This window comes from Strix aluco, chromosome 1, assembly GCF_031877795.1.
Source record: "Strix aluco isolate bStrAlu1 chromosome 1, bStrAlu1.hap1, whole genome shotgun sequence".
Lineage (NCBI taxonomy): Eukaryota > Metazoa > Chordata > Aves > Strigiformes > Strigidae > Strix > Strix aluco.
Window position 1 is genome coordinate 69,786,017 of NC_133931.1, and position 16,746 is coordinate 69,802,762.

Genomic DNA, 16,746 nt, shown 5'->3' on the forward strand with positions numbered 1-16,746 from the left:
CACCAATTTGATCTCTGTTCTTTTAACATTCTGAATTTTCTCCAAGTTAGTGCATTTCTTTGGTGCCAGGGCCCTTAGTGCATCCCTCCCAGGAACTGGCTGCTGGGGCTCAGAGACAGCTCAGCCTCAGCACAGCCACAGGCAGCCCCATCCTTGCTGATGAGCAGAGGCACCCAGGCAGTACCCTGACATCTGTTTAGGCAACAATCCTAAACAAATTCGATGAGTTTCAATTTGGTGGTGAAGTTAGCTTCTAAACAAGAAGAAAAGACAGTTGCTGAAATCCTAGTCTCATGAAACTCAGAGATGTGCTTAACACCTGGGAGAAAAGATACTTGTTTATTAGTTAGAAGCAATGGTGAATGAGTCAAATCCCAGCTACTACACTATCAGGATGACTTTATGGTAGAAGCTTTACTTAATAAATATCTAACACCAGTTTTACTTTTTCCCCTAAAAAGCTGTATTTCTATAGAAATTATGAAGCCAGGCAGCCCTGTTTTATAAATTTTTATGTAAACATAAACAAAAAAAATCAGTGAAATAATGTATTTTTGCAAATCCAGTCTGGAGTCTACTGAAGAACTCTGACATACAGCAGTGAAAATGGCATACCTGGTTGAAGCCAGAATGGACTCATTCCAGCACAATTTTATTTGCATGGTCTATAATTACTACCATTTTTATCCCTTGACTATGCAAGGAACTTCTTAAAAGAAAAATGGGATCATACGTAAACAAGAGTGTAGACATATCTTTTCAGTTATAAAATAATTGAAAAAAATCCCCAATATATAATCTTCTCATTTGTAATATAAGAAACCTGTGCAAACTTTTAGGAGAGAGTTTTGTTTACAGTGTTTTAAATCACTCTAGAATTGAAGAATAATTTTGCTGTGAATCAAGAGCAGGCTTTAACTGAGATTAAAATTTGAGAAATAAGTACTCAAACTAGTGAAACTTTTTATTCTGAGAACATAGACCTGTGGTTGCTCCTACGCTGTTTACACCTTCTCTCCAATTCTCCTCACCATTTTCCTTACAGAATTGAATCCCTATGTTGAATATTGTACTGGAAATTAAGGTAATGTACAATTTGAAGTCCACCTCAGTTTAAATTTCTTGATTTTTTTTTCTTTCTTTCTCCCTTTTAAGAATTGCATTAAAATCCCTCTATTCTTTTTGAGAAGTATGGGGGCAAGGGAAGACATCCAGCAGATGCAGATATAGGGTACATAAGCAAATAACCAATGGGCCCAGTAATATCGCTAGTGACACAGAAATTAACCAAAATGGAGGAGCCACATAGCAATGAAAATGTATGCCTGATGCACTCTCAACACACATTCCATTCATTGGGATCAAAGCTAAAAAAAAAATAATCAGAACATTTATGAAAAAGACACCCTTACAGGCCTCCTTCAACATATGAAAGTCAAGGCACCCACAAAGATATCCACCCTTTTCTCTGCAACAACTCCTCTAAAAAAAAAAAAAAGACAGACTGTGCACACAAAGGAGGCTTTTTCTCTCAGCTTGACAGCCCACTGCATGCAGGCAGATAAAAGCATTTTGGATGCTTGCCAGGAGAGAAACCTTAAAGCAGCTTCATTAGGCAAAAGTAAGATAATCAGAGTAAATATACAATGCTGCCTTTGTTACTTAAGCTGTTTGATTGGCTGTTATGCCATTGGCTGGCCAATTAATACCCTGAGCACAGGGCACTGACAGTTCTGGGCACCTCAGGGTGCACAGAGGAGTGTCAGCATCCAATGCGTGGCAGGATTTGCAAAAATGGCTGTGCATATTTCCTGCTTGTTCAAAGCTGAGAAGATATCTGCCCAAGAGGTCACTCCAACATGCTAATTATGATTTGTGTATGTTAATTATGTCAATGCATGCAAAAGTGTGCAGCTCGAGAAAAAAAAAAAAATATTAATTTGTAGTAACAACCTGAGTGCTGGCCCCGGCAGTGCAAAGGGGTAGGTAGCAGAAAGGGCAAGCAGAGCAAAAAGTTGTCCAGTGATGCTAATGGAGACATCTGTGACTCTGCAAGTAAAAGAGGGATGCTGAAGAAATTCCTCAGAGAATTGCCATAGAACAGTGACCGTGGAGTCAGGGAGTTGGATAAATGTTACAGAGCAGAATTGCAAAGGAGATGAACATTGAAACATCCTATTCTACAATGGAAATACTACAGGGCCTTTGAGCCTATCTCCACATATGAGCTGAAGATCTGTTCCCACCACTTCTGTCATTAAGATTGCAGGCCATTTAAACATTATTTCCTCAGATAGCAAGGAAGAATGTAGCGCATATGAAATGTTTATTAAGTATTTATATTCATAGTTCCCCTTCAGTTAACCACATCCTGCAGGAAACCTCAGCTAACATATTCCTTAACATCAAAATCCTCCACCACCCATCACAGAATCCCTCCCACCATGTTCATGTACAAGTGCATTACTGTAACAATGTCTTTCTTTGTCACCAGCTTTCCCAAAATTGAAGGGAATCTTCCAAATCTGAGGCCATTTTATTATATTTTAAATCAAGTGGATTAAAATGCTTAAACTGCTTATGGATGTAAGGGAGAAACTTGGTTCTTGTTGGTCCAATCCCAGGAGGGAAATGTAGGAATGAAACTCTGAAAGCTAAATTCAGGCTGCTAGGTAGTGGACTAAAGCTCCTGACCTGCATGGCAACATCCTCTGAAATCCCGAATGGTGCGAGGGGCAGACAGGGATCCATAATCTCCATGTATGGCAAAGAGAGAGCCTATATTAGAAAGACTTGGCTGTGTCTTCATTGTAACAGAACCAAACTGTCAGCAGTGAAAACTAAAAAAAGTCACAGGGGTCTCTAAAGTGGAAGCTTGACTGGCAGCAAATGACAAGCCCTGTGTAAGGCATTTTAGAGTCTGAGTAGGAGGATAATCGATGGGCTTGTGTTCCTAGGCTGCTGACTTCTTGTGAGTGGTGAATTAGGATGTGCTCCTAACTGGCAGTTACAACTGCAGAAGTCATAGGATCGTTAAGCCCATTTCTGTGGCAATGGCTACATCTGGCATGGCTACATTCTAGTAGACTGTGCCTTTGTCTCTGCAGCTCAGGAGGATGTAGTGGATATAGACAATGTGCATAGGGAGAAGAAAAAATAAACTGATCAGGGAAATGGAGTACCTACTTCATAGGGACAGGTTAGCATTCTTTCTGGAGAGAAGGCTACAGAAAGGATATGACAAGGGATTACAAATTCAAAGGGCCAGATAAATAGAAATGCAGAGCTGTTTTTCACTAAACTCAACAATACATGAATGTTGTGGCAGTGAGTAAGATGGCATCAGGCTAATACAAGATGGATTTAAAATAAAATATCAGTTTTATCAGTGGTTGGAGAATATCTGGAACTTGCTGCCCCAGGAGGCTGTAGTAACAGAAAGATCTGAATTAAAAAAGGACCAGACAAATTCATAAACAGGCTTACAAATGCATAATAAAAACATGTGTTAAGATCTAATTTGCAATGTTCCTAATACGGTAGCTGTAGAAGTTGGGGAGGGTATGTGAGTAATGTCTTGTAAGTTGGCCAGGCTTATGCACTCTGCTTAGATAGCATCCTCTGACCTGCCCCTGACATAACACTGGGCTAGATGGACTGCTGGTCTGCCCTAGGGAGGGCATTTCTCATTAACAGCAGGATCTGAACACTGCAGTGTCTGTTGTACTATGTCAATGACCGAAACAGACTGCTGAAGTTAATCCTGAGAATACCTGATCATCACTCCAACAGTGTAAACTTGTCTGAAAGCCTTAATGTCTGAAGTTTGCCCTTGGCAGCTGTAAACATTCACCTCAGTTTCTTCACTTTAATCCGTTTGCACCTTGCTCTACCAAGCACACTTCTCACAGATACTTACACCATGTGGATGAACTAGCTGTCCAGTGAACAAGAATTCACTTATAATTCCTCAATATGAGGAGCAATGTCATCAAGCATAATGCCAATAAGGCAAGAAAGATTAATTCTCTGTGCCTTAAACAAGTGATAGTGTTTATCTAAGACTTAGTTATAGTAGTCAGCTCAATTGCCCAAGGGATTTTCTTACAGTCCTCACAGGAAGAGTGGTATGCTGGCTCCAATTCTCTGGCTAGCACAAGAGAATGAATCTATCGGTGTAGGTGAGGACTTAAGCAGCATACCATAGCTGCTCTTTGAGAGACCATATAACAACAAAAGCTGTCAGAACTTTTTGTTAAAGTCCAACACTTCAGTCCATTATAGAATGTTTTCCTAGACAGAACATGCTCTTGAATTCAAATTGCAAATGCAGTCTAATGTCCCCAAAGGCATGCTAGATATAGTGATGCTATTTTGCTATTCTCCCATATTTCAAAACAGCAACCAAAGCTGTGCTTATTCCCATTCAGTAAGGCCCAGTTCAAATCAATGCTCAGGAAAGTGAATGTTATAGCATTTCGGTTCCAAAGATTTACTATTCACAGCATAAAGAATTATTTCCTTTTATCACTTTTAAAATTGCTAACACTCAGAGTAATTGAGTGTCTTCTTGTTCTCACATTATGAGACTAAATTAAGAGCACCAAACAATCAATCTTCATTACACAATTCACTAGTCAGTATCTCTTCATTCTTTCTTTGTCTAAATTACTTAAGTTAGCTTTTTCACATCAGTTTTCAGGCACTGCTTGCCCTATTAATTTTCTCTCTCCTAAATATTTTTTTCCCCATTAATTTTTTGATTGTTCAAAAGGGAGGTGATCCAAGATGAATATCATGTTTTCATACAGTTGCTGAGTAAGAACTTTAATTCAAAACTAAAACTAGTCTTTTTTTAGTTATGTTTGCAGAGATGTGGTTTGCATAATTTTCTATAAGAGTGCTTATGGACTACCATGGACTATCCCCAACCTTAGTTTGGACTGATAACTGAACTTCTCCCCTTCTTTCTCCGCTTGACCAAATGAATGGTCAATAAAATCTTGACCTCTGTTAGAGGAAGAGAGGATAGAGGTTGGCTGTAGAGAGCAATTGGAGGCAGAAAAAAAAAAAAAAAAAAAACCCAACAACTTATTTTCTTCTTTGAGGTGTGTTTTCCCAGAAATTCCAGTAAGTAAAATAAGAGAGGCACTGACTGAACAGGTAACTGTTCTCAGCACAATCTATTTCTTTGGAAGTCAGTTCCTGATCAGTGTTATTTCCTACCCTCATAGTCAGCAAAACAAAGAGTGAGAAAATGCATCTAAAAAGGTAGGGAAGGACAGGTGAAAAATATATTCCCAGAAGCATCATACCCACCTCATATGACATTTACCCTGGCTGCAGTGAATCCAATTTTCAATCCAGTTCAACAGAGCCCCTCTAAGTCACTTCACTGGAGCCAAATGCATAGATGATTCCTAAAAGCAAGACCATTCTACTAGAATGCCCATTTTTAAATGAAGATATTGCCTTAAGAGCCATATGACAAACATGATGGAAGGAAATTAAGTAATAAGCCCATAATTACAAAGTACAAGTTATTCAAGCATTTGGCCATACTGGTGGCACTGTAGTATAAACAGGGTCAAATGAGAAAGGGCATAACGCAACTCTATCTGTCAGTAGTGTTCAGTCCCTGTGACTGAATAAATAGAAAGTGGGTAATACCAGGGTTATGTTAATGATTTCCCCATTCTTCTCCAAGTCATGATAGTCACAGTGACTGAAGACACAGAAAGGTAAACCAGAAAGGCTGCAGCAGAAGAAAACTTCAGTCTCAGCAGACTTCAGTCATAGACAGCCTTGCTAAGTATCAGGTTAGGACATGACAGAGATGACACTCCAGTATCCCACCCAGAGATACTGAAAGCACCTCTTTGGAGCAGCTAGTTAACAAATACAAGAGAAGACAGCTAGTGCTTGCCTTACTCCAGCACTGACTAGGGCACCATTCAAAATTTTTCTACTAAAAAACTACTCTGCAGTAGCCGATAGACTGTAATCACACATTCATCCACTGGTGGGAGCAGGGGTAAGGGGAGGTGTGACAATTTCAAATAGGGAAATTATCTAATTGACAGAAAAAGAAAAAATAGAAGAAAAGAAAATAAAGAAAATAGAAGGTGCATTTGAAAAGGTATGATACTTGCAGGTAGCTTGGAGATTGCTCACAGACCAGAAAAAACAACCCAACACAAAGGTCAGAGACAGACAGTTAGTAAGGTTACGTAAGTATATGAAAAGAATTACATGAAGTAACAACTAAAAAGCTACAATGCTTCAGCTTGGAAAAGTGATAATCAAGGATGGATAAAATTAAAGTCTGAACTTAATGAGTGTCTGTAAATTTAATGAAGATGCTGAAAAGGAAATAAGTTTCCTTGCAAGAAGTTAAAGTATGAAACAAACAAAAAAAAAGGATCTAGTTCTTTGTGCACGGAATATAGTTACTGTATTAAACTCTTTGTCATGGGATCTTGCAGATGTGAAAAGTCAGTCCATCCTTCTCTTCAATTAGTATAAGGTTTGCAGAAGAAAAATGCATTAAGAGTTTCAAAATAAACAATGTGAGCTCCAGTAGTCTCTGAATGGTTGAAAGCTAGGGGAGAATTTAGAAGAACTATCATAACACTTTTCCTTCTTACAATCTTCCCTAGACATCTGGTGTTGTCCAGGAATGATACTGAGGTAGGATAGACCTTTGGTCTGATGTAGTGTAGTCATTCTTACATTTTTATGAAGAACAAATCAATAACATGAGTTGTAGCAAATAGCAAGGGCCAGATGGTACTCACCTAGAAGTTTCAAAGGGACTAAAATATGAAGAAGATGCACTGCAGTAAGCAATTCAGTTAAAACATAAAATGTTCTTGGTAGCATGGGTAGTGGTAAATAAAGTTTCAGTTCATAGAAAGGTTCCCAGACTGAACTGTGGAACTTCAGACTAGAAAGCCAGATTTTCATACTGGAGAAAATGGTAGAAACTATAATAAAAAATAGACTTGGTAAGTCTATGGGTAGCTGTGAATATAAAGTGGAAGACATAATTTGTCTCTAGCAAATATATTTTTGGAGTTTATTCAAAGAATCCATGACCAAGAAGAAAATAGTCATCTGACACTGTCTCTTCAGAAAGTTTTTGACAAGATTCTTCAGTAAAGATTTATAATGAAAATAAATTCTCATGGACTAATAATTAAAAGATAGAAAGTTAAAAAGTGGTTGATATTAACAGTGGAAAAGGTTACCACTAGGGTCCTGGGACCTCCATTTTATAACATGCATAAATGATCTAAGAGAAAGAATAATTAGACAACAACACTACAGGACAATGTCATGATACTGAGGGACTGGGAGATAAAATGGCAGACAATATCAGTGTTGGTAAATGCAAAGTAACGTACATGGGAAAATAATCCTAACTGTTCATATACACCAGTGGACTCTAAACCATATGTTACAACTCAGAAAATCCTGGATTTCCTGCAATTAGTTTTCTGAAAACCAATACACTGAGGTGCTTAGAAAAGCAACAAATTTTAAGAGTTGTAATGAAAGGAATGGAAGACAAAACAGAAAACATTTTGATTATGTAGACTACTGAAGAACTTGAATACAGTTTATATTTCTAACCCATTCACTTTAGAAGTACACAGTAAGATTATAAAGCTACAGGGGAGGATAGTAAAGGTGTTCAGACAACTCTATAAGAAGTGACTAAAAAGATTTGGATTATTTAATCCAGATCAAGAAATTACAAGTAAGATATCCACAGAGAAGTAATTGATGAAATACAGGATCATGGCCTATAAAATAAGGAGTAAAACAAGTAGGATGGGTAAGGTAGTTGGGAGGTATCAAATGAGATTACCAACTACACGCACAAATCAAAAAAAACAAGCTTTTTTTTTTTCATATATTGTTCAATTGACCTGTGGAAATCTGTCATGCTAATACAAATTCCAAAAAAGAAGGGGGAGGGGACAGTGGATAAGAGAGGTGGTTTATGCAAATTAATGGAAGAGAAGTTCCTGAAGATCTGTTACCCCTAAGTATATTCATCTCCAGATCAAAAGATTCCTAAATAGAGGACATCCTGGAAGATTCACAGTTATCTAGGCAGAAACATACTCTCTTGCTCCGCCTAGTCTTACCTTCTCAGATGGAAGCCTCAGAGGATATAGGAGTGGGGAAGTTGTTAAAAAACAGAGATTATAACTCCCATTTCAATAACACTGCCAAAACTCTAAAGGCTGATGAAAGAACTAGATTTGTCCCCCATATGATTGCTCATTCTAGAACAGAATCATTTTTCATTAATATTACATATCTGAAATGCTCTGTCAGTGCAATGTGACTTCCTGCCTTTTTGAAAAGGATTTCTTAAAAATGTCAGTGACTATTTTTTAATTTATTGTAACATAAACAGATTTCCTTTGGGCTTAGGTCCCTAATTTTTTAAGTCTAAACGAACAGGTGTTTGGTACACTCAATACAATTCAGTTTAAAAAGACTCCTTAAAGACAGTGCTATTTCTACCACTTGCTTTCTCTTCTGCTATATTACCTTCCTCTTGCTCTGTTTCGTCCCTTCCTCTTCTTTTCTGAAACAGCTTCAAATTCTTTTTTCTCCACATTTTTTCTCTCACCTCTCCACCTTTTATCCACTGCCTTTGCTTTCAGGTGAATTGATTAAATAGATAATGGTGGCACTTAAGTGTCATTATTAATAGGGGATAAGAGAGTTCATACCCCTGAATCACTGTTAGAAGTAGGCTTAAGATTTGAATGGATACAGCTGTTTCAGCTGTGGCTCCATTCACATCTGGAAGACTTCTCCACAGTCTTCAGAATTAAGAGTGCATATTTGGGTTTATTTACTTGCTTATAGAAAATCTTCTATACTAGATGATCTAAATGCATGTAGATAAATAAAAGCCAATGGATGGCATATTTAACATACGGCTAACAGATTCAGCTTTCTGTATTAAAAAGAGAGCTTACTAAAGGGGAGGATTTTCTTTTTGGTCATTGGTTAGTCTTCCTTCAAAGAAATAATAATTTCTTTCTCTGACCTGTCAGATCTTTCAGAAAGATAGACTACCATATTTTAAACAATCGCCATCACCTTTGGTCCCCAGTAGAAACCTGAAGAAGCTCACAGTAAACATTAATTTCTCAGAATGACTTTTAAGGGAAGAAGGAAAGGTTGAGTCCACAGAGTGTTCTGGACAAAGACAGCCATACTTTTTATAGGTCTCCATAGGAATTAGGCCACATTGCTTTTAGGAATATAGATAAATTCCTCTTTCTTCTAGCTTGAGGGACAGGATACGCAAAATATCTGGTGAATGGAATTGATGGCCACATTTGTAGGTTTCAGAATCAAGACTCAGATCTCTTGGCCCCGTTCTCAGTTCCTGTCACAATTGTCTCTCTAATATTTTCTACGGATACCTATACATCACCTGAAACTCAGCACGGCTAATGCAGACTCCTAATCATTTATTTGTGTTACTTCAGGTCCTCCACTGTTCCCCTTTGACTGTGGTTGAGGATCACTGTGGCTATGGCCTGTCTTAAGATCATAGCTATTTGTGCCATCTCTGATTATGCCCTCTCACTGAACACTTCAGATCCAGATGGCATTTGTTTTGTAGTGTCTTTCAGTATCTTTTGTCTATGTCCGTCCACATTTATTCATGTTCTTATTACCTTGTATCTCAAATTTCATAACATCTTTACATCTGCTTTTTGAAAATATTACTTTTTTACTATCCAATCAGAATTAAGCTGCAAAGACAATTTTCTTTGTGTTTTTGATTATTTCAGCCTTTTTACTTGCTCTATTCAGAAGTTAAATCTTTAGTTGCACCACTGTGTTCGGTTTTGAACCAATTGAAAAGACCCTGAAAGACAACACTGAGATTGATGAGAAGACTTATATGGAAAGACCTGTTGAGTTAGGGTTGTTTAACCTAAAGAAGAGATTTAATATAGAAAGGCATGAAGTCTTCAACTATGCAAAAGGCTGCTGCAGGGAGGAAAGGAAATATCTGTTTTCCATGTTCAAGTTGGATAGGACAGGAAATAATGAGTTTCAATTGCAACAGGGAAGATTTAGGTTAGTAATACAAAATTTTTTTATAGTGATCAAAGTTAGCAAAACATTGGAACATATTGTCTGGGGAGTCTGGGAAACTCCTCCTTTGGAGATATTTAAAAATAACCTGGATCAATATATTCCTGAAGTGATACTGGCCTTGTTGATTATGCCTTCTGGCAGGAAGGATGGATTAGATGATCTTTTCATGTAACCTTCCAGCCCTATTATGATTATAATGTTTATATTGCTAAATTTATCCACTCTCTTGAGATCTTTGAAGACCAAGAACTAAGACCTAAAATTTGATTTGATAACTGAGGAACAGTCAGTGTTTAATCAAAGAAAGAAAGTGGCTTGTTGAAGTGCATCTACTGTATTTAAATGTTAAAACATTGAAAGTTTTTCTATATATAGGAATGTATTCCCATGTGAAGTATGTTACTGTAATACACTGACTCAAAAGATAAAAAATATATGGCTCACCATAGGCACACTAGCATCTGACAAGCTGGAATACTGCCTCCTCACTATCCACAGATGAAAGAAAGTGCAGCAGCTGTTACTATTCAGGTAGCTGGTAGTGATGAAGAGCCCAGGAGGAGCCTGAGGCAGTCTACTGCCTTGACAATTGCAGGACAGATGGCCTTAGTTGTGATTTATATTACTAAATATTTCCCTATTTCCACCTCCATGTTGCCTGAGTCTAGCATCATTCAGGTGGTCTTCATCCAAGGTATGACTCAAGTAATGAGGCATTACTCTTGTAAGAGGTGCAGAATTATATACTGTCAGCATGTGTGTAAGACTATACAGCAACTTTTGTTTAAGAGTCAGTCTTAAGTGACTGTAAATTCATATTTTTTATATTTTTGAATTATGGTATGTTTATTCCTTCTAGGAGTAAGATTGTATGAAGCAAGCCTCAGTAAGGCAACTTCAGAACAGACAATCATTATTTCATCCGGTCAAAAAGTTTTCTTTAAAACTTTCTTGCAGTAATGCTGCACTCCCAGTAGCAGAAACGTGCGATTCAACAAGAGCACTTCTCAACAAACTGATGCAAAAATTTCTGATCAATTAAAAAATAAGTGAAGGTTCACAGCACAAATTGCAGAACTTTGGCCTTCTGAACTGTAAAGGATGGTTTTAAGCCAAAAGTTCAAGATTCCAACTTGCTGAAATCCAAAAACATTTCTAAGCTTTTTTTATTTGAGATGAATGGATTAAATAGGAAAGGGATTTGATTTTTTTAGTATTAAACTGCAGATTAAAAATCTTCTGAACTGACAAAATGCATTTGCACTCTAGAATAATTCAGCTAATTATGCTTTAATGCCTGCAATTAAAAAGAAGATAGGTCACTTAATTTCAATTTTGGCTATGAGGTAGGACAGATTGTCTTTCTAGGCCCTACTTTGTCCAAATCTGGTTTTTTTTTCCTATAAATACAAAAATTGATTTTTTTTTTTTTAATTTTTCATGTGATTCCTTAATAGATAGCATTTACTGAGAGAAAACAATAAAAAGGATGTTTTCCTTCCTTGATGTAGATATGCACCTGAAATGTCTCAATAGCCGCTTCATGCCTTTGATCTCTTGGTTGGGTATCTTTTTCCATTTGAGTGTTCTTCAGGTTAGCATTTTGAAAGACTTTGGGCAGATGATGCTATTTTTTCTTTTCCTTATTGGGATTTTCAGCAGCAAACATATTGTAACATATATGTACTTATGTATGTATGCATATGCATATATGTCATAGAAAAGGTTGGATGAGACCTCAGGAGATCATCTAGGAATGTTAACTTCAGAGTTAGATCATGTTGCTCACAGCTTTTTCAAGTCAGTTTTAGAAAATCTCCATTTTCACTGCTTAACTACCTTTACACTGAAATTTCTTTTCCTCATGTGTAGTCAGTATTTCACTTGCTTCAAATTGTGACTGTTGTCTGTTTTGCTCTGCATGCCTGAGAAGAATCTGGCTCCATCTTTTTAATAACTGCCACTTTAGATAGCTCAGTGTTAAGTCCACACATTATGTAAGTCTGCTTAATGATATAAATAGTTGCAGAGAAGAGTTTTATATGAGTTATTTAAACTATCACATTTATGGAAAAATTACTACATTTTCATTCTCTAACAGATCATTTTCCATTCATGGCATAGGTTTTCAAGCAGGTTTTTTTTTTCCTTGATATGAAGTGGGCAGACTCGACAATCTGACAAAATTCTAAATTCTTCAGATATTCAGAGGTAGTGAAAACATCATAGAATCACAGAAATGTTCCATCAAGAAAAATAAAAGATGCTGGCTCTTCTCTGTACATCCTACTTGGTTGTCCCACTCTTAACAGCTGTTTGACTTGCCATACATATTCAGATAATATTCTCATAAATTGCTTCAGTTAATATTAAACACAGCAGAAAAGTAAGGAGGAGGATTCAGCCTTGGAAAAATCCATACAGAATCTAAGCAAAACAATTAACCATGCAATAAATGTATACAACATAAATGTTCATGACTGACAAATGTATAACTTTACTACTTCCAACTACAGTTCTAAAAAAGAGAAAGTAAACACCGAAAAACAGCTTTCTTGGGGGGGGGGGGGGGGGGGGGAGCAAAGGAGGAAAAGATGGGGATTGAAGAAGGAGTCATCTTTTCTAACTTTCAAACAACAGCCCAAAATGTTTTTTCATTGAAATAACTGAATTCTAAAAAGTTCTAGTCAACATTATTTTTTGTCAGCTAGAGGGCCTACTTCTCCACAACTGTGATTAATTTTTTATTAACATCAAAGAGTCTTCAATTTTATCAAAACAGAGGATCTACACTGTTTTCTTCTGCTCTCATAATTTCCTGTATTTTTTAAAATATTTTTAAACTATGGAAGGTAAGAATAAAGAATCCTCATTTTTTGTCCAATTATTTGTACACAAAAGTTCTTTTTTAGCAGGGCTTTTCAAGAGCCAACTAGAAAGTTTAAAGTAAGGACACGTAAGACTTCAGACATAATGTGCTGTTTTACGCTTGGATTATGTTCATGCAGTCTGGAGCCGCACATATGTTGAACTCATGTTCTGTAAAATGTTCTCTGTAAAAAAAAATCCATACATATTTGTTTTATTATAACTAATGGCAAAAGTCAAGATATGTAGTCATTGATTCCAAATGTAGTGGCTACTGCCTAAAGTACAAAACCAACATCACTGATGAGACCCATTTTCTAGAGAGAAGATTAAATATTATTTACATCAATATAACTGCATTTTCATTCTGTCTTATAAAGGCATTGAAAACTGTATTTCAGATATCCTGCCTGTTTAGAAAACTATTTTTGGTCAGATTGCCTTTGATAGTAAGATTTTTTTCATCATCTATCACACATTTAATATTGAGAATCTTTAATTTAGAATTAGCAATAGACACTAAAGGCCAATAATTTCTTCCTCCTGGTGACTGGTCAACAAAAGAAGAAAAAAGCAGGGTCTCAAATGGACAGAGGAAGTTTTAGAGAAGCTCAAGACTTTCCTGTAGAAGACTGTCAGCAGTGGAAATGAATAGGTTTTTGAGACATGAAACCACAAACTTCACGTGGATCAAAATGTAAGAGCATATCACAAAGATAAAAAGGTGGCAGTGACCTTATTTTAATGAATGTATAGGCCTTGTACACTGAAAAATATTCTGGTGAAGGTCCTAAAATAGAGGTTTGTGGTGAGCAAGGTGTGTCATGCAATAATAGGAGCCTAGGAATTTTCCAGTAAGACTAGATGCTGAAGTTAACACCTGACTCCTTACTGCTAGGCATCCTGCTAGAGCCTCTCAAACATAAGCTTTCCAAATAATTTTACTATAATGCTAATAGAGGTGGTTGTTTGGTTAAAAGAATCTGAAAATGTGTTTTGTTTGGCTAAAAAGGAGCAAACTGTTACCCATAAAATGATACTCAATTACTCTAAGGCACCTTCAGACATCAGCACTGCTGTTGTCAGGAGTTCCTTAGCTCTGATTGTGATGCATCCTATGGCTCCATTGTTTCCACCTGCTCTGGCTCTCTGCCTGAGGCTCTCAGAGCCTCTTGTAATTTTTCCCTCATGGAATTTGGATGAAGTGCTGGATGCTTCCCTGCCAAATATATCTGTGTGCACTGAGGACTTGATATGACCACAGGACCAATATCTCAGGCTACCACTATTGCCTGTGACCATTATTTCTCATTGCAAATATGCAGCATCTATTTCTGGGAGGTGGTGACACCAAACACATGTGATATTTAGCTTTTTATTTCACACTCTGCCATCTGATACATCTGGAGGTCCCAAATCTTTGTCATGGCTTTTCTCACATTACAAGCATGCTTATTTTCATACATTGTCTACTGAAGAAAATGTTACTGTGAACCCTATGTTTCAGCAGTGCTGTATTGTATTTTGAGAGTTGAATATGACTAAGTAGCCTTTTTGGTATGTTTCTATTCTGACATCAATCTTCAGAAACCCATTTGATTGCAGATAACAAAGACTATCTATAATATTTAACAGTAGATATTCTGAAACATCTTGCAAGTACCTGCAAGAAACATTCCATAGCTATCTGATAGATGGGATAGAGACATACAACATGGTCATCTTTTTTTTTTTTAACACAACTATAAAAGACCAGGAACTTCAATTCTCCTTTTTTTGTAAAATACTCAGGCTTTCATACTTGCACAGACAAATGTCACTCTGATTTCCCACACTTGACATCACATATTTATGCAAGTTCTGTAGTTCTGTGGCATCTGTTGAACTTCAGCCATCTGGACTCATGTTCTAGCCTTAGGCATCCATAACCTAACAATATTTATCACATCTCTTTCCATATAGAAATTCATTTGGCATCTTCTGAATTGCTGTTTTGAGCAAAGGTCTAGTTGAGCTCTACTACAATTCAGAAACTACAGCAAATCTAAAACAACAGTTCAGAAGATGCCAAGTGAAGGAAGGTCTGCAGTAAAGGTTTTCCTTTCAGATGAGTCATCTGTAAACCCTATTTCAAATTTATACTGACATATTCCAGTTTTCAGCTAGCTTGAAGATAGTATACAGAAAATACAGTGTGTGCTCTCTCTCTCTGAAAACTGTAAATCACCACACTGATATAAAAGCTACTTCTGGCCTTTTCTGAAATCATTTATCATAATGGCTACTTCAGGACACTTAAGTGCTACACTGTCAAATGGGTTGACACTACAAGTTGTGAGGTTTGATGATCTGGGAAAGATATTTCATGGTATCATGCATGTCAAATGGCCACTAGGAAGCAACACAAGAGTTTTAGAGCTCCTTAAATCTGAATATCCTATTGTGGCAACCACTGCCTACCTCTGAGTCACATTTTTGACCTAACATTCCATTAGGCAGCATGATATTTTTTTCCCCTATTCTCTTCAGCACAGCAGATAAATACATCACACCACATACCTAGTTCATAGCTATTCTGTCATATGATATATGGAAGAATGAACATTATACCAAGTTGTTCAGTATTTTTAAGCAGATCACTGTCAGGGCTTCACCTGTTTCCTGATAATTTAGACATGTTAGGCAAACAGTTTTAAATTTAAAATTCTGTTAATGCAACAATTGCCCTTGCATTTCAATCTTCTGGTGAAGTGCCTAATGAAGAACAAGCACTCAGAGTGTTCTTTTGTTTTATATGTTTGGTTCTTGGAAAATAGCTCTTGTCATATGAGAGCAGAAGGGATCTCAGCAGCTCTGTGATAATTCAGATTCCCAGTCTTGTGAGTCCTTGTTTTCTTACACTGGCACCAAGTTATCTACGGCTGTTTTGAATCTGTGTCTTCCACAACAGGAACCTCCATTTTTGTGTAGCCAGTATGCAAATAAGCACTTTCTTGTGCTTATTCTTCTCTCAATACTTTTTCCAAAAACAAACATAATGATCCTCTTAGAATGGATATGGTTATTGGTTAAAAAAAATCCTAGTCAGTCTGAGTCTTCAGGCATCACAGATATTGTTAACACAGAACTGAATAATGTAAGATATTGGGTGACCATACTCAGAGATCTTTTTTTTTTCCTTCTTAAGAACCATCTGACAGCAGTCCAGGATGGGCCTGTGGGTCCATGAAGGGATGCTTGTAGCAGCTCCAAATCAGTGTAACTGGAATGTAGTTTCCAGCCAGGACATTAAATACAATAAAATTGTATGTGAATCTTCACAGGTATTCATGAAATGAATGTAATTTCAGAGAAATTATTTGGACCAGGTTCTAGTTTTGTTTGAGATGCTGTTCTCTGCTCTTCCTTCCCCTTCAAGAAAGGTATGTTTGTAGAGACATTTGTCTCTGTAGAGACATTTGGACAAAAATTTGTATCAAGCTAGTTGAACTGATGCTTCTGTATGCTTCTCACGACCTTCAGCAATCTTTCCAAGCATCGCAATGTCATCCAGGCAATTCTTAAGTCTAGGCTGCCTTGAGTGAATCATGGACATCAGTATTCAAAAGTACTGGTTGAAAAATACATATATGCACAGCATTTTTTACACTTATTGGACTACTTATTTTATAAGGTCTTTGTTCTCACATAAACCCACACAGAAATGCACAGAAATCTTTAGACAGAATTAAA